The sequence below is a fragment of the Vitis vinifera genome, chromosome 8 (assembly GCF_030704535.1).
Source record: "Vitis vinifera cultivar Pinot Noir 40024 chromosome 8, ASM3070453v1".
NCBI lineage: Eukaryota > Viridiplantae > Streptophyta > Magnoliopsida > Vitales > Vitaceae > Vitis > Vitis vinifera.
In genome coordinates this window covers 12,966,970-12,992,349 of record NC_081812.1, presented here as the reverse complement: position 1 = coordinate 12,992,349, position 25,380 = coordinate 12,966,970, and the positions used below count along the sequence as shown (strand labels likewise).

The window sequence follows — 25,380 nt, the reverse complement described above, 5'->3', positions numbered from 1 at the left end:
AAGGCACATTATTTCTCATGTCTATCTCATTAATTTATGAAAGTGCTACTGGGACGAAAGATGGTGAAGTTCAAATTCATTTTAAATTTTCAACGGAAAAGGAGCATCCCTGCTACAGTGACATGCTCATCAATAAATATATTATAAAAGGAAAATGAAAATCCCATCTACCAAAACAAAAATCCATAACTTATTCTAGAGAGATTTCCTCATTCTGTTCTAATTTTAACGACCAAATATTAAAAACGATGCACAGACTACATAAACACAAAATATTGAAGGAAAAACCTAATAATCGTGACCCACCTGGGTTGGTGTAAGTGTAACGACCCTCAAGCCACCCAAAGCTCTTCCGCGAAGAACTCTTGATCCTTACCCGCAGAAGTAGGAGCCTTACAGCTAGCAACCCTCTTCATCCGTGGATTTTGAAGAAAACCCAATTGCGCCGTTGTCTTACTCTTTGTTTCTCGGATGGGGTTGTGCATGAGTTTTGGGTCAAAATAGCTAAATATTACATCCGATTAAAATATCCGGATATATCGATATAAAATTTGGGAAGATATATCCAGGATATTTTACAATTTTTATTCACCGATATTTTTGGATATTTTACCACATTTCATTAATAAATAAATTATAATTATTTATTTTTATATTTGATTTAATTTATTACCAAAAATATAAAAACGGTTTTTTTTTATATAATCTATATATTTATTAAATATAATAAATATAAATATTTAAAAAATTATACATATATATTATTATTTATTTGATACATTGAATACATTTAAATTAAAATAGATTGCAATTTTATTATTAAATATATTTTAAAATTAGAAATATTATCATAATAATATTATTAAAATAATCTATAATGGAACTTAATAATAAATGTACATTTATAAAATTTATATTTTTTTTATCGATATAGAGGATATTATTATCAAATATGACAAGTTATATATATATATATATATATAACTTTAAAATATCTATTTTTACTTTTTATATAATTTTTTAGAATTTTTTTAATATTTTCAAAAATTTTATTAATTTTTACGTCACAATATTTTGTGTCAAAATATTCATCCATATATCCAATATATCCATAAAATCGAAATATCGTGTTTAAATTGAGCTCTTTACTGCCATGTAAAAGTCATGTCATAAATTTTATTTTATTTTTCATTTTTTAACCGAGGCTTCATTTTTTTTTTTTTAATTGAAGCCTCAATTATTATTATTATTTTTACTTTAAAATTTAAATTAAAAAAATCTATATACGGAAACTTAAGAATATATTGTTATCTCAATAAAGATAAATTTGTCAACATACAAATAAATTAATATCTTAAAAATACAAAAATAAATATCTTAAATTAACAAATGATATAATTTTATATTTTATTTATATGTCATATAATTTTATTATTTTAAGATTATTAATTTATTGATAAATAAAATATTCATTTATTATTATATTTATCAATTTATTTTTATTGAAGTGATATTAGATCTTTTAAGTTTAATAATAATTTGTAATTTAATATTTTTAATTAAATTTTAAAGGAAAAAAAAAAAACTGAAACCTCAATTACTAATTGAGACTTCACTTCATAAATGAAGTTTCAGTTGATAATTGAGATTTCAGTTAAAAAATGAAGTCTCAGTTGATTGTGGCAATTGAGGCTTCAGTTCAAAAATAAAGTCTTAATTGATAATTGTCATTTTAACTTACATTAAAAAAAAATCTTAATTGATAATTGTGATTTTAACTTAAATATGACGATAAAGAGACTAATTTGAACATAAGTTTTGAAAAGTAGTTAGATTTTATGAGCTTGTTTGGGAAGTGTTTTCAGAACTGTTTTGTATTCTCAAGAACAAAAAGCACTAGAAAACATGTTTGGTAGCTTGAGTGATGTTTTGTTTTTGGTGTTCTCCGTGTTCTTAAAATCCTATTTTTAATCAACATCTTCAACTTGTTTTTCTAGTTTTTTGCACTATTTAGGGAACTAAAAGAAAGGCTTGTTCTTAGTGTTTTCATTAGGAGTGTTCTTCGTGTTTTCGAGTGTACCCCCTCAGTCTACACCGTGAATGTCTCCACCAACATCCAAAACAAAGAAAAATCTCTAAAAAAACATAGAAAAATCTCAAAGAAAAATCTTTGAAAATACCAAGAAAATCCCTAAAACAAGAAAAGAAAAATCTCTAGAAAGACAAAATTTTCTAAAAAAAATCAGGAAAATATATGAAAAAAGCAGAAAAAAATGTTCGAAAAATACCAAAAAATAAAAGATTCTCTCAAAAATTAAAACTTTCAATACCCATGAGATGAAGATGAAGAATGAACAAATCCAAATAATCGACTAATTGAGAACAATTCCTTTGTTCCAACGATGTCGTTGTGGTTAAAGGCATTTGATTCCTGTTATTGGCGATGGGATTGAAGATCAATGCATCTTGCCTTCTCCTTTCTCTCTCTGTGTGAGTGATCGGTGTGCCCATCTCCTCTTGGCATCTGTGTTTTGTGGGTATGCCCTTGCGGTGTTTGTGAATGAGGAATGAGAAGCAAAAAGACAATTGACAATATATTATTTTATATAATAATAGTATCGGTAATATATTATTTGTATGTAATGATGTATTATTTTATATGTCAGTGGTATGATGTTACTGAATAATGTGAATTTAATGATAGTATCATAATATAGATTTAATAATATGATATAAATTTAATAATATTTTTATAATTTATTGAACTTTTTAATTATCATATTATGCCTTTCACCCTATATCAAAGACATGGAAAATGATGCAATTAATGATCAAAACCATGACTTTGAATAATGTATTGCACCTTGACATGGAAAATGATGCAATTAATGATCAAAACCATGACTTTGAATAATGTATTGCACCTTGAGAATAAACTCAACGATATATCTCTATTGAGACACCTAATATACTTTTGATGTATTTTCATTATTTATAATTATTTAAAAAAAATAAAAATAATGCAAATAATTTTTAAAATTGGTGCAATTTCTTTAAATTTTAATGAAAAATAAATATAAAAATTATTTATATTACAAAATCAAATTAATCAAAGAAAACACTTAGTTTAAAAAACCAACTTTCAAATATGTTTTTTTGTTTTACAAGTTCTAAATTTTTTTTATTAACTCAATCAAATATATATATATATATATATATATATATATATATATATATATATATATATATTTAAAAAAAAAAAAATTAAGAACAAAAATTATTTTTCAGAATTCAATTCCCAAATATATATCTTTTTTCTTTCTAAAAGTATAAAAAATTATTCTTAAAAATTATTTTTCAGAATAATTTTCAAAATCATCAACCAAACATGCCCTCTATTTTTTGGGCTATCTGGGCCCAAATCTCGGCTTTCTGGCACCATCCTTCTCAACTCTGTCTCTCACTCTCTCATTTTTTAATATTTGGTTGAACGGACAAAAGTACCCCTTTTTTTTCTTTCTTTTTTTTTTGGTTTTCAGAGTCACACAGGGGAAGTAGCTGCTCAAGTCATCCATTTCTTAAAAAAGAATTTGAACTACTGACCAACGAGTTTCATCTGTCAATTAGTGTTTCAACTTTCAACCTTAACATCGGAAAAATACAAAACAAGGGGAGGAGAAGAAAAGAATAAATTATAAAAAACATCAATAGCCATTATTTATTCAAATATTAGATAAGAGCACACCCACCGTACATGAAAATTAAAGGTTGACTAAGAATTACCGAACCACACGCCAAATGAAACTTGCTAACAAATAAGTAAAAGAACAAACACTTTAAGATTAACCTTGATGATACATCACGGTTATTTAGTTTACTGGAATAGTAATTCCTCGGTTGCCACCAGAGGTTTCAAGCGGGACGCCCTCCCGGGGCTGAACAGCTCCAAGGTGAAGGTGACCGGGCGCAACAGTTGGAGTGGGATGGATCCACTTCCACAGCATTTGGAGTAGAGTGAAGAGGGGCCCACCCATGCACAAGATGGCGTAAAACACAAAAAACATCCACTGCACCGAATCTGGAAAACAAATTGATGCCAGAGATGCCAACAACATACTACCAAACCATTCCATGCATCGACCCCATGCATTGGCATAAGTTGGGGGTTGATGAAGAGCGGAGGAAAACTTCTGTTGGGCACCATAGGCCAAGCAATAGACTAGCAAACACCCAATGGAAAACCCCATGGTTTTGGGATGAGTTTTGAAAGGAGAGGTGTTTTGCCCTAGATACTTTAATGCCAGAAAGCTAAGAATAACTGGAACTACAAAGACAAGGATGGAATGACAGGAAGTTGCTGGAAGCTGATCCTCCAAAAAGGGCATCAACATTGGAACTTTGGCCATTGGGAATAAGGTATGAATAGAGAGAATTTCTGAAGTTCGAATGAGGGGGAAATGAGGCGAAGGAGTCCAGTTATATAGCTGACACCCATTCTGGCAATTGGGGGTACTCTGGCCCACCATGGCATTGGAGTGACTCTACCCAGGAGGTGAGAAAATCAAACTTTGGCCATTGGGGGGTGACTCAGCCCAGGAGGTGAGAATATCAAACCCACCATTGGAGTGACTCAGCAGGTGAGCGTTGGGGTGACTCTGGCCCACCATTGGAGTGACTCTGCCCAGCAGGTGAGAAAATCAAACTTCGGCCATTGGGGTGACTCTGGCCCACCATTGGAGTGACTCTGCCCAGCAGGTGAGAATATCAAACTTCGGCCATTGGGGTGACTCTGGCCCACCATTGGAGTGACTCTGCCCAGCGGTGAGAAAATCAAACTTCGGCCATTGGGGTGACTCTGGCCCACCATTGGAGTGACTCTGCCCAGGAGGTGAGAAAATCAAACTTCGGCCACTGGGGTGACTCTGGCCCACCATTGGAGTGACTCTGCCCAGCGGTGAGAAAATCAAACTTTGGCCATTGGGGTGACTCTGGCCCACCATTGGAGTGACTCTGCCCAGGAGGTGAGAAAATCAAACTTTGGCCATTGGGGTGACTCTGGCCCACCATGGTGAAAGTAGGTGAGAAAATCAAACTTTGGCCATTGGGGTTACTCTGGCTCATCCATGGTAAAAGGAGGTCAGAAAATCAAACTTTGGCCATTGGGGATAGGGTGAATAGAGAGAATTTCTGAAGTTTGAATGAGGGAAAAATGAGGCAAAGGAGTCCAGTTAGATAGCTGACTTGGCCATTGGGGATAGGGTCATGCTTTGTACCCATATATCCTTTTCGGTACCATATCTCCAATCTTCCACTAGCATTTTGCCACAAGGTTGTGAATAAAGAAAAAAAAAAAAAAAACTTGCTATGTGGGTTAACGGCCCATACAAAAAATAAAAATAAAAATAATCCAATGCAATAATTCTTTACAACATCCAATTATATAATATAATGAATTCTTTTATAAAAATTGTAAAATATTGAATAATTTTAAAAAATACAAATTTTCTACAAAAAGGAAAATAAAATTTATTTTATTTTGTAATATAAAGTGATACATCGAGGTGAAGGAAATTTTTTTTTTAAATAAACTAAATATTGTAAAAATTGGAAGAATATTGAAAATGCAAAAAGCAATATCAAGAAGTAAAAGATAAAATAATTGAATAATTTCAATGAATTGCAAGTATAATTAGACTTTTATGAAAAATAAAAAATAAATTTAAATAAGTATACATTCATCAAACATTAAGATAGTCATGTACTCAATATATTAATAAAATAATTATTATAATTTACATTTAATTACATAAAATATTGGTTCAAAATATTGAAAATAATATATATATATATATAATAATAATATCGAATTTCACTTGGTAATTTTTTTATCATTTTGATTTTTCAAAAACTTTTAAAAGTTTAAAAAAGTAGAGAATAGAGAATCCTCACATTCTTATCCTCATACTAATTATTTAGTATTTTTAGATTATGATCTTTTTATTCATTAAATACCCTCTAAGTATAATTAATCTATTTAAACAATATTCAAGTCATATGAAATCTTAAAAAGTTTTAACAACTTCTTCTACTATGACGAAACCCAGTGGCTCACCACGGCTTTCAAAGTTTGAGCAATGACTTGTTCTGGGACGAAACCCAGTGGCCCGTGGCCCACCTTAGCTTTCCAAGTTTGAGTAATTTCTTCTGCTGGGATTGAGTTGAGAAACGCAAGTTTGAGTGGCTCACCACAGCCTTTAGAGTGACCACCCAAATTTGTAAAATAATGTATGTATGGATGGAAGGTAAAGTTATAAAAATAACATAATATAATTATATAATAAAGGAAATTAATTCTAGTATAGATTAGTTTGGTATCATCTTTATAATTAGTATAAAATGGATATATTTTTTTATTATGTTTAAATCCTTCAATGTAAAAAATAATTTTTAACTTATTCACTTTTTGAAAATATTTGTCTAGTTTTTAAAATTATATTCTTAAAAATGAATCAAAAAACCCTTTAAACACGCGTCGTGACATCAAAATCAGGAATATTCAGAAGACTTGATCATGAGATGGAATTTTCTATTTCTGTTAGTGAAGAGGGCTTGCAAGCCATATATTCAAGAAATGGTAACTAAGGAAAACAATAAGACCCTGTAGGACCCTGCAGGGTAATTCTACAAGCATGAAGAGATTTATTTAGGTTTTCAATGAAGATTGTATTTTGCAGGTAATATTTCGTTACTAATTCAGAAAAGATTGAAGTTAATCTGTGATAGAATGGTTAAATTTCTTAAGCCCTCGTGGAAGGGGGAAATTTTCGTACACAAGATGAAAAATTTTCAATATGGATTCCATGTGACTAAATAATAGAGAAGCACAATAGCATTAAAAAGAGGTGCACAAGTACCCCTTGATAAAAGCAAATAATAATGTAAATCTAATGTAAGAAAACATAAACTTTGGTTTAGATCTCAACCATATTTAAAATTGGGTTAAGTTTAGATTCAGACTTTTTTTTAGTATATATTTTAATATTATATATATTTAAATTCAATTTTTTTTTTAAAATTTGAACTTAAACCAAAAATCAAATCTAAAATATACATTTTAATATTAAGGTCTTGGCAATGGCACCATTATCTTTTCTTTTGGAATGAAGACAAATAAAATCGGGTGGGTGGGGGCTTTATCTTCTACTCGCATGCAATTGAAGCATCTCTCTATTCGTATCCATCTAATGAAGTTTATTCGCATCCAACACGAATCTTGGAAAAACTGGTCACTAAAGTTGGTCATAAATATATGATACAAAGCTGACTTCAGCCTAGATATGATATCAAACTAATCTATATTAAAATTAATTTATTTTATTGTATAATTATATTATGCTAATATCAGTTTTATGTTATTCTTATAGCTTCACCTTCCATCTATAAATATATTATTTTACAAATTTGTGGTGTAGGTACTTTTAGTGAATTAAATAATTCAAAGTGTGTAATTCTGTTGCACAAAATTATTATTTATTTAATTCAAGCAATTTAATGATCCTACGCAAATCGGATTAATTGAGGTTTGGGATTGGGTTTGGGGCAGTAGATTAGATTGAGGATTGATTCTTGGTATGATTAAAACTTGTCATGAAAAGATAATATTTAAAAAAAAAATATTTTATTTATTTTTTAAAATAATAATATATTACATATTAAAATTATTTTTATGAAACATGTGAGAACACATTTTTACTTTCAATTTCATCGATAGATGCAGAGATGCACTCATCAACACCATCACTTTTCTTCCTTGATAGAGGCAACTATGGAGGATTCTAGAAAAATACAATAATTTCTTTTTTAAAATATGACAATTGAAAATTTATTATTAAATTCCCATCGTTTTGAGAAGGTCAAAAGATTCCATGTATCATCAGACTACTTGGTTTGCTCCAGAACCACCCAACTTGCTAAAGCAGAATGGTCGACAAATCTGTTGTAGCCGCATTGATAATCATGCCCACCCCTGCCCTCCCCTGCCCTTGTTTAACAAGCCCTGATAGACCTTAAATTATTTTCTAAGACAGCCCTGTTTTCAGAAGGGTGCAATAACAGTTCAAAAGGTCAGCTCAAACACAAAGGCAACCTACGGGCCTAAGACCTTAGCTTTCTTCTTCCATTGTCTTACCAAATATATCTTCACTGCAAATCTGCATGGATCACTGTCAAAATTTAAAGTCATTAATGCAAATACTCTTAATCATCCATAAAGCAGTAGTTTGAATTTAATAGTCCCACAGAAGTTAGTGAGCTCTGACATTGTGTTCTCCGTTTGAATCATAGTATACTCTTGTTTTCACCTTATTTTTAAACTTCCAGAACCAGAACCGGCAATAGTTGATAACATATTACTCCTTTTCAGATCTCATTGTATCTATACAAATTCCAAATAAATGAATTATAAATAAAACCTTCTTGTCTTGTGGTTGACAAAGATCTACACTTGGAAGGAATCGAGAATGACTTTCAGAGTTTGCTGGGTTACCTGCCACTATTTATCATTTGCACGAGCCACAAACAGGATGACAGTGTTTCCCTCTGATGTTGCTTTTGCAAGATTAAGTGAACCCGTCAGAGCAAATGGAATCTCACGCACATATTTGTAATACTGCATGCACCAGGATGAAAAAAAATTGTAATCACTATCAACAAAGAGAACCTCTCTTTTATCTCTGCCTTTGTCAAAGAAGAGCGTACAGAGTAACAAAGGTTTCCATGGATTTGGCTGTAACTATAGAAACAAACAAATAAAAGGAGAGCATTTTAATACATCAATGCTCTCATACTAACCAGCCATACTTTGCTAACAAAGGCCCCACCAATTCCTTTATTCGAATAGTGTCGTTGTGGTTAGAGACATCCAATTCCTCTTATCGACAATGAGATTGAAGATCAATGCATTTTGCCTTCTCCTTTCTCTTTATGTGTAGGTGATCTGTGTGCCCATCTCCTCTTTGCATCTGGGTTTTGTAGGTATGCCCTTGTGGTGTTTGTGAACGGGGAATGAAAAGTAATCAAACTAACGAGTGTGAAGTGAATTATATAGATTCTTATGACATTGTATGAAATTAATAATGTATTATTTTGTATGTAATGATGTATTATTTTATATGTTAATGGTATAATGTTGCCGAATAATGTGAATTTAATGATAGTATCATGATGTAAATTTAATGATATTAAATAATATTTTTATAATTTATTGAACTTCTTAATTATCATATTCTGCATTTCACCTTATATTAGAGATATGGAAAATGATGTAGTTAATGATCAAAACTACGACTTTGACTAATGTATTGCACCTTGAGAATAAACTCACCGATGTATCTCTATGGAGACACCTAATATACCTTTAATGTATTTTCATTATTTATAATTATTTAAAAAAATTAAAATGATGCAAATAATTTTTAAAATTGGTACAATTTCTTTAAATTTTAATGAAAAGTAAATATAAAAATTATTTATATTTATAAAATCAAATTAATTAAAGAAAATGCTTAGTTTAAAAAAACAACTTCCAAATATAATTTTTGTTTTACGAGTTCTAAAATATTTTTTATCAACTCAATCAAATATGTTTTTTTTAAAAAAAATAAATAAATAAGAGGAAACATTATTTTCCAGAATTCAATTCCCAAATATAATTTTTTTTTTCTAAAAATATCAAAAATTATTTTTCAGAATAATTTTCAAAATCACCAACCAAACATGCCCTCTATTTTTTTTGGGGCTATCTTGGCCCAAATCTTGTTGTGCATAGGCTGACAGCATCCTTCTCAACTCTGTCTCTCACTCTCTCATTTTTTAATATTTGGTTGACTGGACAAAATTAAACCTCTTTTGGGTTTTCACACGTACGCGGGTAAGTAGCTGCTCAAGTCATCCATTTCTTACGAGTTTCATCTTTCAATTAGTATTTCAACCTAACATCGGAAAAATACAAAACAAGGGCAGGAGAAGAAAAGAATAAATTATAAAAACATCAATAACCATTATTTATTCAAATATTAGATAAGAGCACACCCACCATACATGAATGCAATAGTAATTCCTCGGTTGCCACCAGAGGTTTCAAGCGGGACGCCCTCCCGGACCTGAACAGCTCCAAGGTGATACACTTTTTGTTTCCCATTTGGTGGGGCAATGAACTGATATATTTGGGTGTGTGGGGGTGTGCTTAAACTTGGACCAAAACTTGGTTTGAGAAAGTGATATAATTAATTATTTTTGGATTATTTGGGTGTGTAGTGGTGCGCTTCGCTAGGACGAAACTTGGACTAAAACTTAATTTGAGAAAGTGATATAATTAATTATTTTTTTGGTTATTGGGTGTGTGGGGTGCGCTTCGCATGACGAAATTTGGACCAAAATTGGACTCGCATTTTATAGGGCAGGTCCCCATCATCAAAGAATGCGTTCCACATTTGGTTTCATACTTTGTCCAATATTTGGATAAACAGACAACGTAACGGTGTGTTGAATAAATTAAGGAAAAAGATTCCGCTATAGGCTTTGAATTCAATTACATGGTGGCCTCCTTTCCCTTTTCAATTACATGACCTTCTTTTCATACATTGGTGGAGTGGCCTCCTTTTCAATTACATGGTAGCCTTAAATGGCTTTGAATTGGTTGTGAAATTCAATTAGGTGGGAAGTTTGAAGCTGTTCCTTTCATTAGAGCACTCCCCGTCCTTTCATTTTGATCATCACCTACCATTTCAATTTTAAGGTTTGTTTTAGAGTAAATTATATAAGCTCTTTCAGTTTTCCATTATTTTCGATGTGGGTTTCATCAACAATTAAGTTTTCTGATTATTAAATCAATTAAGTTTTACCCAACAAATTACATAATGCTATAATCTTCTATCAAGTTCCTGTTGTGCATGTGAAAATATTAATAAAAGAAAAGAAAATAAAACAAATCAAACCAAAACATAATATTTCACTTTATAATTTAGAATATTATATAAATAAATATAATTATTAAATCTTAAAATATCTCACTTTTTTCCAATCTTTATTATTGTACCCTAAATCACAAGTTTTTTTCATTAGCTCAGTTTTTCTCTTATTTACACTCTCTTATTATGTTAGAATCATATGTAAAGTTTAGAAATAGTCAAAATAATATTCCTTGGGTAATAAAAAAATTGAACATTTCTCAATATTTTGTACCTCTTTGGGACATAATCACTTAAAAATTATGTCCTTAATCCTCAAAGTCAAAAGTCAAAGTTTGCAAGCAAACAAGAGGAAATAACAACGGGATTATTCAATTTTTACGTTTCTCTCATTTTTTTAAATTATGTGCCCAACCTTCTTTTGGTGCCTCCTGGATAGAATCGCAATTGAACCGTAACAAGTTGGTGATTAATTGAAGCGTAAGATCATGGAAGAAATGTCAAATCTCAAGGCCCTCCCTAGACAATTGTGACTTGATATAATAGGGAAATTAGAGGCAACTATGGAGGATTCTAGAAAAATACAATATTTTCTTTTTTAAAATATGAAAATTGAAAATTTATTATTAAATTCCCATCGCTTTGAGAAGGTCAAAAGATTGCGTGTATCATCAGACTACTTGGAGCAACCACCCAAATTGCTAAAGCAGAATGGTCGACAAATCTGTTGAAGCCGCATTGATAATCATGCCCTCCCCTGGCCTTGTTTAACAAGCCCTGCTAGACCTTAAATTTTCTTATCCGTCATTTTCTAAGACAGCCCTGTTTTCAGAAGGGTGCAATAACAGTTCAAAAGGTCAGCTCAAACACAAAGGCAATCTACTGGACTCAGATCTTTCCCTCTGCTGTTGCTTTTGCAAGACTAAGTGAACCCGTCAGAGCAAATGGAATCTCACGCACATATTTGTAATACTGCATGCACCAGGATGAAAAAAAATTGTAATCACTATCAACAAAGAGAACCTCTCTTTTATCTTAGACTTTTTCAAAGAAGAGACAGGGTACAGAGTAACAAAGGTTTCCATGGATTTGGCTGTAACTATAGAAACAAACAAATAAAAGGAGAGCATTTTAATACATCAATTCTCTCATACTAACCGGCCATACTTTGCTAACAAAGGCCCCACCAAGACACCAGACTTAGGTGAAATTCTAATTGTAATGTCCAAGATGAATTGGTATTGATCAGAAGCTATGCTTGACAGTGAAGAATCCCTGAAACACTATCTGCACATTGCAAAACCATGATTATATCATTCATAATATTCTATTTGCAGAAATACTTGGATCAGGATGTCTTGATTCCCAACATATCTATGATCGGTGAGGAACCATATCCATCCAATTCCTCTGCAGCTCTGCTTTTGTGCCCTATGGCAGAAGACCCCTATAGGTAAATTACTCTTATCTTCTTCTTCTTCTTCTTCTTTCTTCTTAGAGGAACAGTTGAAGGAGAGGAATCTGATTCTCTAAGACAAGGAAAAATACAATCTTTATATCATGGGACGAATAGAATGAGTAAAAGGAATTGTATTGTCTGATCACCAGGCTTTTCAGTAACAAAAGGGCCAAGAGATGCATCAACTTCTCAGGGCTTCCAGTGTCTTCAATTGATGCATTGGGTTATTTGGGAAGGCGTATTGAAGGAGAAGTAACCACCTGCACCTTCACCTGATTTTCGTCTTTGAATTTTACTTCAACCCAAGGCTCTCCACGCTTGGGTTGATGGTAATTCCTGGATAGGATGCTGGGGCTACACGTGTTTGTTTCCAAGTTAGTCATATAGGGCTGCACAGTTCCTGCAATAAACTATATCTCATGTCTCACTAACACGTACACTTATAAAAGAAACAAATACAAAGCAAGAATAATAATAATAACAAAATAATTGAAATAGCAGTGAAGATTACTTGTCTATTCATCCATCAATATCAGTGCCATTTATGCAAAAATCAAGTAAGGTAAGACCATCTCTTCACCCAAATGTCAATTTAAGAGATGATGAACTAAAACTTTTGGTTATGGTACTATCTGAACTGAAAGATTTTTTAGCTTAACTTTGGAGAATTTTTCAGTGTCTTTCCAGTAACAAGAAAGCTAAGGAGAGAAAATCAACTTCTCATGTTTCCTGATTTCTTGAATTGCTGCATTGTGTTTGTAGCACCTGGAGCTTTCCCTGATTTCATATCTGAATTGTGCACATTTGGTTCAGTGGTAATTACTGGATAGTGCATTGTATACACTTTTTAGTTTATGATTTTGTGGGGAAATAAACTGACATGGATATTTCCTGGAAGAAGCTATACCTTGAGTATTTTTAACATGTTAGAATACAAAAATAAAAGGCTAGATATATTGTTAAAAATTGATTATAGTCAGTAGTGGTTTTCCCCAGACCAACATAGAAGATAGAACAAAGTAAAACCAACAAAAGAAAAAAGAAAGTTACTGAAATGGAATTGAAAAATGAGAATTATTTTTGGATGTCCAACAATTTCAAGCCCAATGCCATTTATGCCAAAATCAAAATAATGGAGTTTACCCCTTTGATCCCCAGCTCAAGAAGGAGCCCAATCTCAAAAGGCCAGGGTTAGTTGGGGATAGGGAAGGTTCCAAGGTTCAACACCATGTAACAGCTCTGGATTTGACTCACAAAGATTTCATTGCCAGCTTCATACACATAGGTGATACAAATGCAGAACTTAAAAGATATCCACTCAAAAACAAAAGGCAATGATGAAAGAAGCCAATCCTAAGGTCTTACCAATGATGTTCAAGAGCTTCAATATTAAATAATAATAAATAAAAAAAAGTACCGTGACTTGAAAGCTATTTGGGAAAAAGATAAAGAAAGAAGAAAGGAATTTAGGCGGCCAAAAGCTAATACCTTGAAGTTAGATTAATTTTGTTGGACTTAAACTAGCATTTCATTTTCTTTCCATTTTTCAATTCCCTTATCCTTTCCCTCATAGATTCTAAGAACCTTTTTCTGTTCCTCTATATTTAGCCTCACAGTTTCTGAGAACCCTAAACCATAGAGTCAATAAAGGATAAGAAATATATTAGTTCAAAACTGTCCACTGTGCTTGACATCACCAAAAATTTTATGTTGAATATAAGGAAGATGATCATATGATCAATAGATGAATATAGTACAAGCCATATAACTGGTGATGTCATGTGAATTTCATTGTTAAGTATTATTACCAGATGAATCACATAAGTGCCAATGTCTTGGGAATTTCAAAGTTAAGTACTATTACCAAGTCATAACTTACAGTAAGTTAGTATGAACTTCACACTTTCATTTGAGGTTCAAAAATAGCATAAATGCTGCATCCTGGTTCTCTCAAGTTTCTGTATACATGGATATGCAACAAAAGCTACTACCTATCCCCAATGTCAGGAGTCAGCTTGCACCAAGCACATACTCTAGGTGAGTCGAAATCAGTTTCCAAGGCCGGTAGATTCAGTTCTACACCTGAACATATAACAATGTGACAAATTCAATTTAATTTATCATATGCATCCTTGCTTCAGCATGTCGTTTGTTTATGATCAGAATATGGAATTTGATTAAGCCCTGTGCTGTGTGTCTCTTTCTAAATCCTATTTTTCCTTTTTTATTTTTCCACTAGCGATATTACTAATTTGGTGGATTTAACAACATGCTAATTGCATTAATACTCCATGGAGTGTTCCTATGTAGCATCTAAGGATTCAAACAAACAGACCCAAACGTAGGGAGTTTCAAAGGTGCCAAACGTAGGCTTTGTGTACCCTGAAGTATATTTCATTATTTTAATATTTTGTGTTTGGTTTTTTTTTTCTTTTCCTTTTTTTTCTTTTTTCTAAATAAAACTTAAAACTAAATAATGATTAATAGTGTAAAATATTAAATTTTAATATTTTATTTTTAGTAAGCATTAATGGATAAAGAAAAATCAACAAGTATTAAAAAAAAATCAAATATTTTGATTTTTTTTATTCAATCAAAATTTTTTTAAAATAAGTAATGATTCAATAAAAATTATAAAAACAAATTATTTTTAATTTAAAAGCAAATTATTTTCAATAAAAAGATATTAAAAAACAAATAACATATTTAATTTTTTACTTAATTTTAAATAGAACTTAAAACTAAATTATACTTAATAATATTAAGTATTAAGTTGTTTTTTTAATATTTTATTTCTATCGAGTATTTAAAACAAAGAAAAACCAATAATTTATTTTTAATACTAAAAAAAAGTCAAATATTTTAGTTTTTTCTATTCAGTTAAAAGATTTAAGAAATAAATAACAAGTTAATAAAAAGTGAAAACATAAATGATAGAAAATCTAAAAACAAATTACTTTAAAAAAAAAAAATTAAATTATACCTTGAACTCATTACTTTGTATCTAAATCACATTGCTCTATATCTTGGTGTTACTGTTATCTGCCTATGTCCTATTATTTTGTACATTCTTTTTACAAGCTTGAATGTTGGTCTCAATGTTTAATCAAATGACTAATAAAATCCCAAATATACTCTCAAGAGTGGAATATTTTCATATTGAAGCTCTTAACTAATTGTCTATGGTATCAGAGCCACATGAAGGGAAGTTGGGTTTGTTTTAGGTGTTTTGAGCTATCCTAGGATAAGTAGTAGTGTGCCGAGGAGCGCGAGCCCTGCCGGTTGAGCCCATTGTTAGCCGGGGACAGGCGTTTGTTAGGGCTATAAGAGGGTTGGGGTGACGTCTCATTAGATCTGTCAATTTGCTACGAGGCTCTAGATCAAAACCCTAAAATGAGTTCAATTTTCAAAACCATGTTTAGGAAATCCATTGATTCTCAAGATACTGTTGTAAATAATGAAGAGATAAATTATCCTAAGATCCAAAATGATTTAGATGATTGGAAGTTACCCAAGGTGTCTAATCAAGAAATTTGTATTATGATCCTTCGGATCAAGCTAATCTAGTCAAAGCTACCCAATACCTAACTATTTCAGGGTCTCAGATCTTCAAGCAAGTTACTAAGACTAATCCATTTCAAAAGGAATTAGCAACAAACTTTTCTTTTTCAAACAAGCAAATTATGGTGGCTGCCAACCCTACACCTCTTTCAACAAAATCAAGATATTGGCAAAATGATTTAAATCAACCTCTTTTAATTATTGAAAGAGAGTTTTTCTCTGAAACCCTAGAGAGATTGCAGCAAAAGTTTTTCATGAAAATTTCCATTATCCCTCTGACGATATTTTAAAAACAAGATAATTTTATGAGGCAATCCTTGCAGAAACTGGTTCTGTTAAAATTAAGCATAATGTTGATAAGTTCAGCAATTTGGGTTTGGCATTTTCCACTTGCCATATCTATAAGATTCTCACTGTTAAGTAATGGGGTGGAAATCCTAACTTTTAAAGGGAATTCTCCGAACCTTCAAAACCAAGATTTTTTAATTATTAGGTTTATTAGAGAGCATGGTTCAATGCTTTTCTAATCCAGAATAAAGACTTCCATCATTCATGGATGTTTTATTTTCCATCTAAAAATCAGCTTTCCTCTTTCCCATTTTGGTTCCACAGTTGGTGGACTTATTTTGGTTTGTCCATTAAGATTCTTCCTAAGCCCATCCTGGATGGCTTTGAGCTATTCAATAGTTCTTTTGTTATCCCTAGAAAACTTTCAGCTTTCCCCCCTTTATTATTCTTTTTCAGTAAATTTGGCCTTACTTGGATAGTCCAGTGGGACTACATTATCATTACAGATGAATCAGTAGTCTTTCCAACTCTTGGAATGACCTTTAAAACTAAATGGTGGGACGCCTTGAAAAATTATGCATCCATTGATGCAGTTAAGCAATATTTCCTCCCCACACAAGCCTCAACCAGTGATGATATGTCACAGTTTCTCCTCAAGAAACAACAGTTACAAGTCATGCTCACAGCAGTAAAGACCTCTCAAGATTTCTAGAAAATCCTTGAAGAAGGAAGTTCAAGCTTTTCCCAAAAAACCTCTTATGCAGAGTTTGATGATTCAACAAGCTTCTTTCCAGACAATGGTGATGACTGTGAAGGTATTCTTCTTCCAATAAGAAGATCCAAGTAATCATCAGCCTTATGTCTTTCTGTCATCAAGAATATTATCCAGCTAAACAGTTTCAACACCAAAAGTAGCAAGCATGTGACTACATAGTCCAAAGTAGCATGTCAGCTATTTTCTCAGCCGAAAGTAAGATTCTCGATGAAAAAGTCAAAAGTGTTATAGTAGAAAGCATATTTTACTATTCACTATTCATGATCGAGATTACTATTTACAACAGTTAGTCAAAAAGGAAAAAGTGTTTTGTCCCCTTATTGGTACTATTTAATATTCTCTTTTTGGCTATTTAAGGAGGCATGATCCTCATTTGTAAGCATCCTTTAATTTTTCATTTTCTCTTCCAAGCTTATATTCTCCCTTCTCTCTTCTTTCTTCCTCAACATGTAAGCCTTCCAAACCCCAAGCTTTCTTCAAAGCTTTCCTCCTTTCTCCCATTGTAAGATATTCATATCCTTATATATCTATGTTTTATGTTATACCTCCTATGATGGATGGTTTTTAAGCTATGTAAAATTTTCAAGTTTTTTACGTGTTTTCAATTTACCTCCTATCATGGATCGTTTTAAGTTTATGTAATTAAAAGTTTGTGGTTCATTCTCTTTAAATTTCTTATTATTTATCTTGTGTATTTTCTAACTCCTCTTTTTTGTTTTGAATTTTGGCATAATTTGTCATTTCATTGCATATGACCTTGTCCTAGGTGTCTATGGCTTTTGTGATATCAAATTTATTCATATCGTATTAATAAAAAAAAATATGAATTTTGTAAGTGTACACTTGAACACTGATACTTTAAAGTAATTAATCAACCTTGATTTGGAGTTAATACATCACTTGAACACCAAATTTTCAAATTTATAAAATTTTGAGAATTATCATAAATAAAATTTAAGCAATATGAAACCAAAAATACTTTAAATTGAATTGAGGATGAAATGGTTGGAGAATAAAGTATTTATAGAAAAATTTTGGGCCAAAATAGCCGTTGAATGGTCATTTTAACATTATAATTCATTTTTGGTTGTTGGATCAAAATTTGAATGAAATATAAGCATTGGATCTTCAAATAATTGTTGGAATCACTTTCCAACTGTTGGGTCAAGGGAAAATTTAATATTGACCCTTGGGTTTGGCAGTTGACCATTTGGATCAGCTTTAAAAACACTGTTGTGTTTCTGGTCGTTAGATCAAGGCCAGATTTAATTTAAGCCTTTTAATAAACCATTTTGACCATTTAACCACTTCAATATACATGACCATAATTATGGTCATTGGATAAACCAAATAAAATCTCAACTTCAAGCCAAAAAGGCAATTTGTCTGTTGTCACAATCAGTTACCGACATAATTAGTTGTTGCGTCGATTTTTCCTTTATAAATTGATGATGTATCATCGACTTTTTCCGCCCACACTGCCATTTTCTCCCACTTCAACGATTTATAGTCAAAATTCGATATATCGGCAATAAATCATCGATTTTTTTATTGATTTTCTTGATACATCGATTGGTCAATTTTTCAGTCCCTTGTTTTGCTTTGAGCGTTGCCAACACCTGATATTTTAGCAATAAATCACCAATTTTATTCGACATTTTCATCCTTGATCTTAGGTAAGTGTCATACTAAGTTTCCACTCACTAGACCGGAATTAAAGTGGAAATGAAGAGAAATTAATGCATCGTATTATTTGTATATGGCTTCATGCATGCAATGTGACATATATCTTGGATGAGCGTCATATTCTTAATAATGCTCACACCCTCTACTCTTTGCTTACTTTCTCGATCAACCTAGATCAAACTATGAAATAAGCTTTATTTCCCTTAAGTCACTCCACCATTGCGTGCTCATTTGAAACATTTCAAGCAATATATAAGAAGTCATTGTTCAAGACATTTCAACTAAGAGGTGAGATGAAGTTGGTCCTTACCTAACCAAGTCCAAACTCAATGACACATCATATGCGCCTTGTACCTGCCACTTATGCCTTTGAAGGAAATACGACTATTTTATGTTAACTATTCAAATTTCTAAATTAATTCCTTAGGATGCCACTTGGGCCAATGCCTTTCAAAAAATGACTTTTCCAGCATGCATTTTTCGGCTTAGTGTGCATCCATTGGTATTGAAATTGAGAGGCATCGTAAACAATTGTTTCACAAGACCAACGGTTAAAAAGATTTCCAATAAAGAATAAAAGCCCCTTTGATAATTAAGAATTTGGAAAAAAAAAAAAAAAAAGATAATGGAAATCTTGTCCCTTCTAAAAAATCGAATTTTCGAATACTAAAATACATTTATAATTAAATGTTATTGATAGGACAAATAACACTTATCTTTGAGTGTTAATGGTATACTAGGATCTCAATAAAATTAAAAAACCAAATAAAATCTTTCACAAAATTTATTTAATATTCTTAATTTTTATTTTATTTTTTTTTCATTTTCTTCTTATGCAACCATTTTTTTTTAATTTTTATTTGATATTTTATTAATAAGTTTCTTCATATATGATTATGTCTGGTTTCAATTTTGGAAATTTTAATTTTTTTTAAAAAAAATTAAATGAAAATCAATTCACAACTAATTATATAATTATATATATTAAATTATATGCTATCTAATTATTAAATTAATAAAATTTAATATTATTTTTATTAAAAAAAATATTAAAGTCTTTGAAAAATAATTATGTAGATTTTTTTTTTCTTTGGAAAAAAATTTCTGAATGTTTTTTGAACTGTTTTTATAAAATGTAAATTGTATTTCGGTCTTTTTAATAAGATGACATATTATAATTATATTTATTCATAACTAAAGTCTAAAATTATTTAATTTATTAAATGATACTAATTATTTCAAAAATTCATCCCTAAGAAAAATCTCTGACTATGCCACCTCGGGTCCTTCTTTTTTTTTTTTCTTAAAAAAAATATCAAGAACCAAAATGTCATGTCCCAATACCCACTCCAACGGCATGACAGTCATTTCACACTTCAAACCCGAAGGCTTACAGTGTAACCTGACCCAAACAATTATCTTGTAATCGGAAGTTACCAATTACCAAATACTTATTCAGAGTAGCAGAACAAAATCTAAAATCCTCAAAATTCGATTTCAACACTAAAACATCCACCATCCAAAATCCATTGTCCAAATATTTGCAAACTTAAACAATTCAAGTACTAAAACAAATTTCAAAATCTCCAAAACTCAACTTTGAACTAACATAAAATTTAAAGGATCAATATCCAAATAGCTTTCAAATACCAAAAGATCCAAATGAACATAACTAACAGTTAAACAAAATCCAACATAAAATCCTAAGTCAAATCCTAATGATGACCATTCCTCGGCCTAGCCATCACTCCTCACCCGAACTAAGGGTACCTGAAAAGTAGTCAACAAATAGGAATGAGCTCACAGCCTAATAAGGAACATTAATCCAGTCCATGGATCAAATATTTCAAATTCACTTGCAAAATAGGAGATATTGTAATCAATAATTTTCATAAACCTGTGGGTTAATTTTTTTTTTATCAATACATTCAAAATTTTTAATTGTATGCATTTATTTCTGATTCAAACATTTTCATATTAAATTCAGTCAAAACATTCCAATAATTTATTTATTCTGGTCATCAAACATCAAAGGATGCCTAGTTAGGTGGGACTTTTCAAATGGGTGGCTAACCTCAAATTGTTCCTTTAAGGTGAACGGAACCAAACACTACTAGTACTAGTAACCTCTAACCGAAACCCCTAGAGGTTGGGGTTCAAATCAATTATATTTCCCACCAAGAAATATAAAGGTCAACTATTATATCTCATTGACAAGGGTCAAAAGTCAAAAGTCAACTATTATATCCCGTTGACAAGGGCCAAACAAACCAGAGTCAAATATTTATTTCATTTACTCAAATTTACAACATATAATATCTCCACATTTATTTGTCAAAAACAAAATATAAAATTCTAACGTACTTTTCATGCAAAACAGGTTTGATCTATGCATAAAACGGAATATAACTCAAACGTTTTCAAATAATGTATATATATATATATATAAAAAATTGTTTGAAAAAAAAATTTAACAACTGCACTAATTTCCCTTATCTTAAATAAGCACTCCAAATCTTGAAAAGTTTGGCCCCAAAATTTACTTCTCACTTAACATAACAAAAATGTACTATCAACACTATTGACTATTCATTTAAAATAGGTTTGGGAATCCTAAAATTTATTTATTTATTTTTAAGTCAACATTATTATTACAAAAATTATTTTCCAACTTTTTAACCAATAATAATTTATCCTCAATAATTTATTTCTCTTTCCTAAACTAAATTGAATTTCCTAAAAATATTTATTTACAATAATCTCTTTCATCACTTTACATAAGAATTTATTTCTTTAATTATTTATTCCAACTTTTCTTATGACCTATTTCATATTTTAATAAGATTATCCTACAATCCTCAATATATCCTTTTTCTTTTCCACCCTCAATATCACAAGTCATTGACTTTTCAACCACATAACCAAACCCACACATAGTACGTCACCATGATCCACACATTCCCATTATTGTTTATTTATTTATTTTTTTTAATCCTTAATTCTACGGGGCATCTTATCCCTATATAAAAATTTCTGGGCGTTACACAAAATGTCAAAACTAAATTAGTATATTGATAACCAAACATGCCATGAATTTTCAATGACAAATTACAAAGCTGGAACGCTAATGACATTAAAATAAAAATTAATAAAAAAACACACACACACACACAATTTACAAACACGCAATAGTTAAAATAATAACAATAACACGACCTAATTAATAATTATCATCGCCACCCAACAACGAACTGGGTACACACAATTATTCATAATCCAGACCCGTCATCCTCCCCTCTACATCTTCAGCGAGACTCAGGATCATTACATCACTTCCTATTATAAAGGTTCAATCAAGTGGTTCTGGACCCTCTGGTTGCATACTAGATGTCTATCTGCATGACATATATATAACAGTTAAAAACAAGTAACCGATCGAAATATGCATAATGCTTATTTATTTTACCGAAGAGGTAATTTCTTCATTCGAATCATTCATAGATGTTTGTGGCACGACGCTTTCCTGTGCCGGCAGTAGACGTAGGAGTCTATCCGCTACTGTCCTATGCATCCACTTCCACACCATTTGGAGAGGACTGTACAAGAAGTCGCCCGCCCAGAAAATGGTGCAAGAAGCAAAAAACGCCCACTGTGCTGGATCTGGAAAAAAGATCGATGCCAGAGACGCCATGGACAGAGAACCAAACAACTCCATGAACCGACCAAAGGCATTCACGTAAATTGAGGACTGAACACTGAGTTGAGTTCCATAGGCCAAGCAATAAACTAGCAGACTACCAATAGCAAACTGCATGGTTTTGGGATGCGTTTCGAAGGGAGTTGCGACTTTTTCGACATACTTTAAAGCAAGAAAGGCGACGAGAAGTGGAAGAATAAAGGCAAGAACAGCATGGCAGGAATTGGGCGAAAGCCGTCCTTGCAGCAAATAGTTTATCGTAAAGGTGAAGCAATGATGTGCCTGCCGGAGGATAGTTCCCCACTGGCTTCTTGCAGCGCTCACCATTGGCTTAATTCCCAGATTGTTGACCCTTTTTCGGGTCAGACAACCCACAATTTAAGCTAATTAATGCCGGGAGCTTTTGGATAATGTGTAAGTACGTGTAATAACCAACTTTTTTTTTATTTTGGTCAGTTGGTGGGCTGGTGGTGCATTCATTGGCGTCTGGACACCATTGGAAAGTTCGGAAAGTGACAGAAAAAAAACGAAAAAAAAAAGGTTGTCCATGTTCCCCGGCAGTGAATAATTATTTGTTGGGTCGTACCGAAAACCATATATTGAAAGCCGGTCGAGATTTATCTTCCTGCTCCTGTTGGAAAGTCAATCTTTCTAAATCTTCCATATTAAGAATAGATGATTTGTATATGTTAGTTTTCCTATTGTAATTCCTGACTTATAGATGGATAGTCTAGAATATGGTAAGCTGATTCCTGACTTGTAGAGAAAGATCTCAAACCTCCTTGTATAAATACACACTTCAACATCAATAATAATTATTCAGCCAATTCTTCTTCTTTTCATGGTATCAGAGCAGGACTAAAATCCTGATTCATTGCTGCACTCTAATCTCTCTCGTGTAGCATCTCTTTTCTTCAATCATCATGGCAAAATCAGAGATTCCTACGAATTTCTCAAAGGCAGATCTCTCCAATCCCTATTTCACTCACCATTCAGATCACCCAGGTTTGGTTTTGATTTCCAAATCTTTGAATGGAGACAATTATTCGGCTTGGAAAAGGGCTATGATTCTAGCTTTAAACTCCAAGAACAAATTGGATTTTGTTAATGGCTCGATCAAGGCTCCTTCAGAAGAAATTGATCCTGAAGGTTATGCGACTTGGTCACGGTGTAACGACATGGTTCACTCTTGGATCGTCAATACTCTCAATCCAGAAATTGCGGACAGTGTAATTTATTATTCTACTGCTCATGAAGTTTGGGAAGATCTCTGTGAGCGATTCTCTCAGAGCAATGCGCCTCGCATCTTTGAAATTCAGCGAGATATTGCTTGTCTTCGACAAGAGCAACTCTCTGTCTCTGCCTATTACACAAAATTGAAAGGCCTGTGGGATGAACTGGCTTCCTATAACGCTGCAGCACATGGGACACAACAAGATCAACAAAAATTGATGCAATTTCTGATGGGTTTGAATGAATCTTACAGTGCTATTCGCGGGCAAATCCTCCTGATGAATCCTCTTCCTTCTGTCCGCCAAGCATACTCCTCTATCTCTCAAGAAGAAAAGCAACGCCTCCTCACTTCGACGAACGCAGCAGCAGAATCTGCCGCAAGTGCTGCTATGGTCGTGCGCAGCAACGGCAAGTCTTCGACAACTTGGAAGGACGGAATAGATCGATCGAACACAAGAAGGATGGAACCGACTAATCGCCCTTCTGGTTCTCAAAATTTCCGGGAGAATCGGTCTTCTCAAGGACAAGATGGCAGACCATTTTTTGATCAAGATCGGCGCCGCATGGGTTCTGGTAGAGGACGTCCCCAGTGCTCGTATTGTGGAGATATGGGTCATTGGGTCCAAAAGTGTTTTCAACTACATGGATACCCACCAGACCATCCTAAAGCAAGAATGAACTTAGGCTCAAACTCAAATCGGAATAAAAGTTTTTCTGCGGCTAACCAAGTTTCTGAGGCAGATGAAGGGAAACCTGCAGTTGCATTGTCAGAAGCCCAACTTAAGCAACTTTTGTCACTTCTTAATAACCAAGATGAAAACTCTAGTTCCAAAGTGAATGCGGTAACAAAGCCAGGTTTGTCCAAAGTCGCTTCCCGCAATTGGATTATTGATAGTGGGGCGACAGATCATATTACTTCATCCTCTAAGTTATTGCATAAAGATAAAAATTGCTCGTTACCGCCCGTATTATTGCCTAGTGGAGAAAAAGCGAATATCGTTACGAAAGGGACTTTGCCTCTGAATTCCGTCTATTATCTGCATGATGTCTTATCTGTGCCTACATTCAAAGTTGATTTAATATCAGTTAGTCGTTTGACAAGAGGTCTAAATTGTTCAGTGACGTTTTTCCCTTATTGGTGTATTTTGCAGGATCTGGCTACGAGGAGGACGATTGGTTTGGGTAAACAACGTGACGGACTATACTATTTGGTGGCACTAGCGACGGAGAAATCTTTAACCAACCATTCCTCATCCACAAACCAACCAGCCTGCAATCTCGCCATCTCTTCCACTGATCTCTGGCACAGTCGCTTAGGCCATGTATCACCTTCTCATTTGAGTTTCATTGCCAAGAATTTTTTGAATTTTTCTGTTCAGTCCAATAATGCTTGCCCTATATGTCCTTTGGCTAAGCAAAGTCGTTTACCTTTTGGTACTAGTGCTATTTCTTCTACAAAACCTTTTGAGATTATTCATTGTGACATTTGGGGACGTTATCGACACCCTTCTCTGTTTGGTGCCCATTACTTTCTCACTATTGTCGATGATTATACACGTTTCACTTGGATATTTTTAATGCGACATAAAGATGAAGCACAATCACTTTTAAAACGTTTCTTCAGCTATGTGTTCACACAATTTGAATTTCGCATTAAAACTTTTCGAAGTGACAATGGTAGAGAATTTACCTCACTTCGTTCCTTTTTCCAAGA

At 32.4% G+C, this 25,380-nt stretch overlaps 2 long non-coding RNA genes across 2 annotated transcripts; both read right to left on the bottom strand.

The window, feature by feature from the left end:
* Positions 1 to 8,384: 8,384 nt before the first annotated feature.
* On the bottom strand, positions 8,385 to 8,882 carry LOC109123010 (uncharacterized). Its single transcript, XR_002030621.2, has 2 exons — positions 8,851 to 8,882; positions 8,385 to 8,668 (listed from the first exon to the last, which is right to left on the bottom strand). It is a non-coding gene; the product is annotated as an uncharacterized LOC109123010 (long non-coding RNA).
* A 2,958-nt stretch (positions 8,883 to 11,840) lies between these two features.
* Positions 11,841 to 14,384, bottom strand: LOC109123009 (uncharacterized). Its single transcript, XR_002030620.1, has 3 exons — positions 14,306 to 14,384; positions 12,126 to 12,836; positions 11,841 to 11,939 (listed from the first exon to the last, which is right to left on the bottom strand). It is a non-coding gene; the product is annotated as an uncharacterized LOC109123009 (long non-coding RNA).
* Positions 14,385 to 25,380: the final 10,996 nt, after the last annotated feature.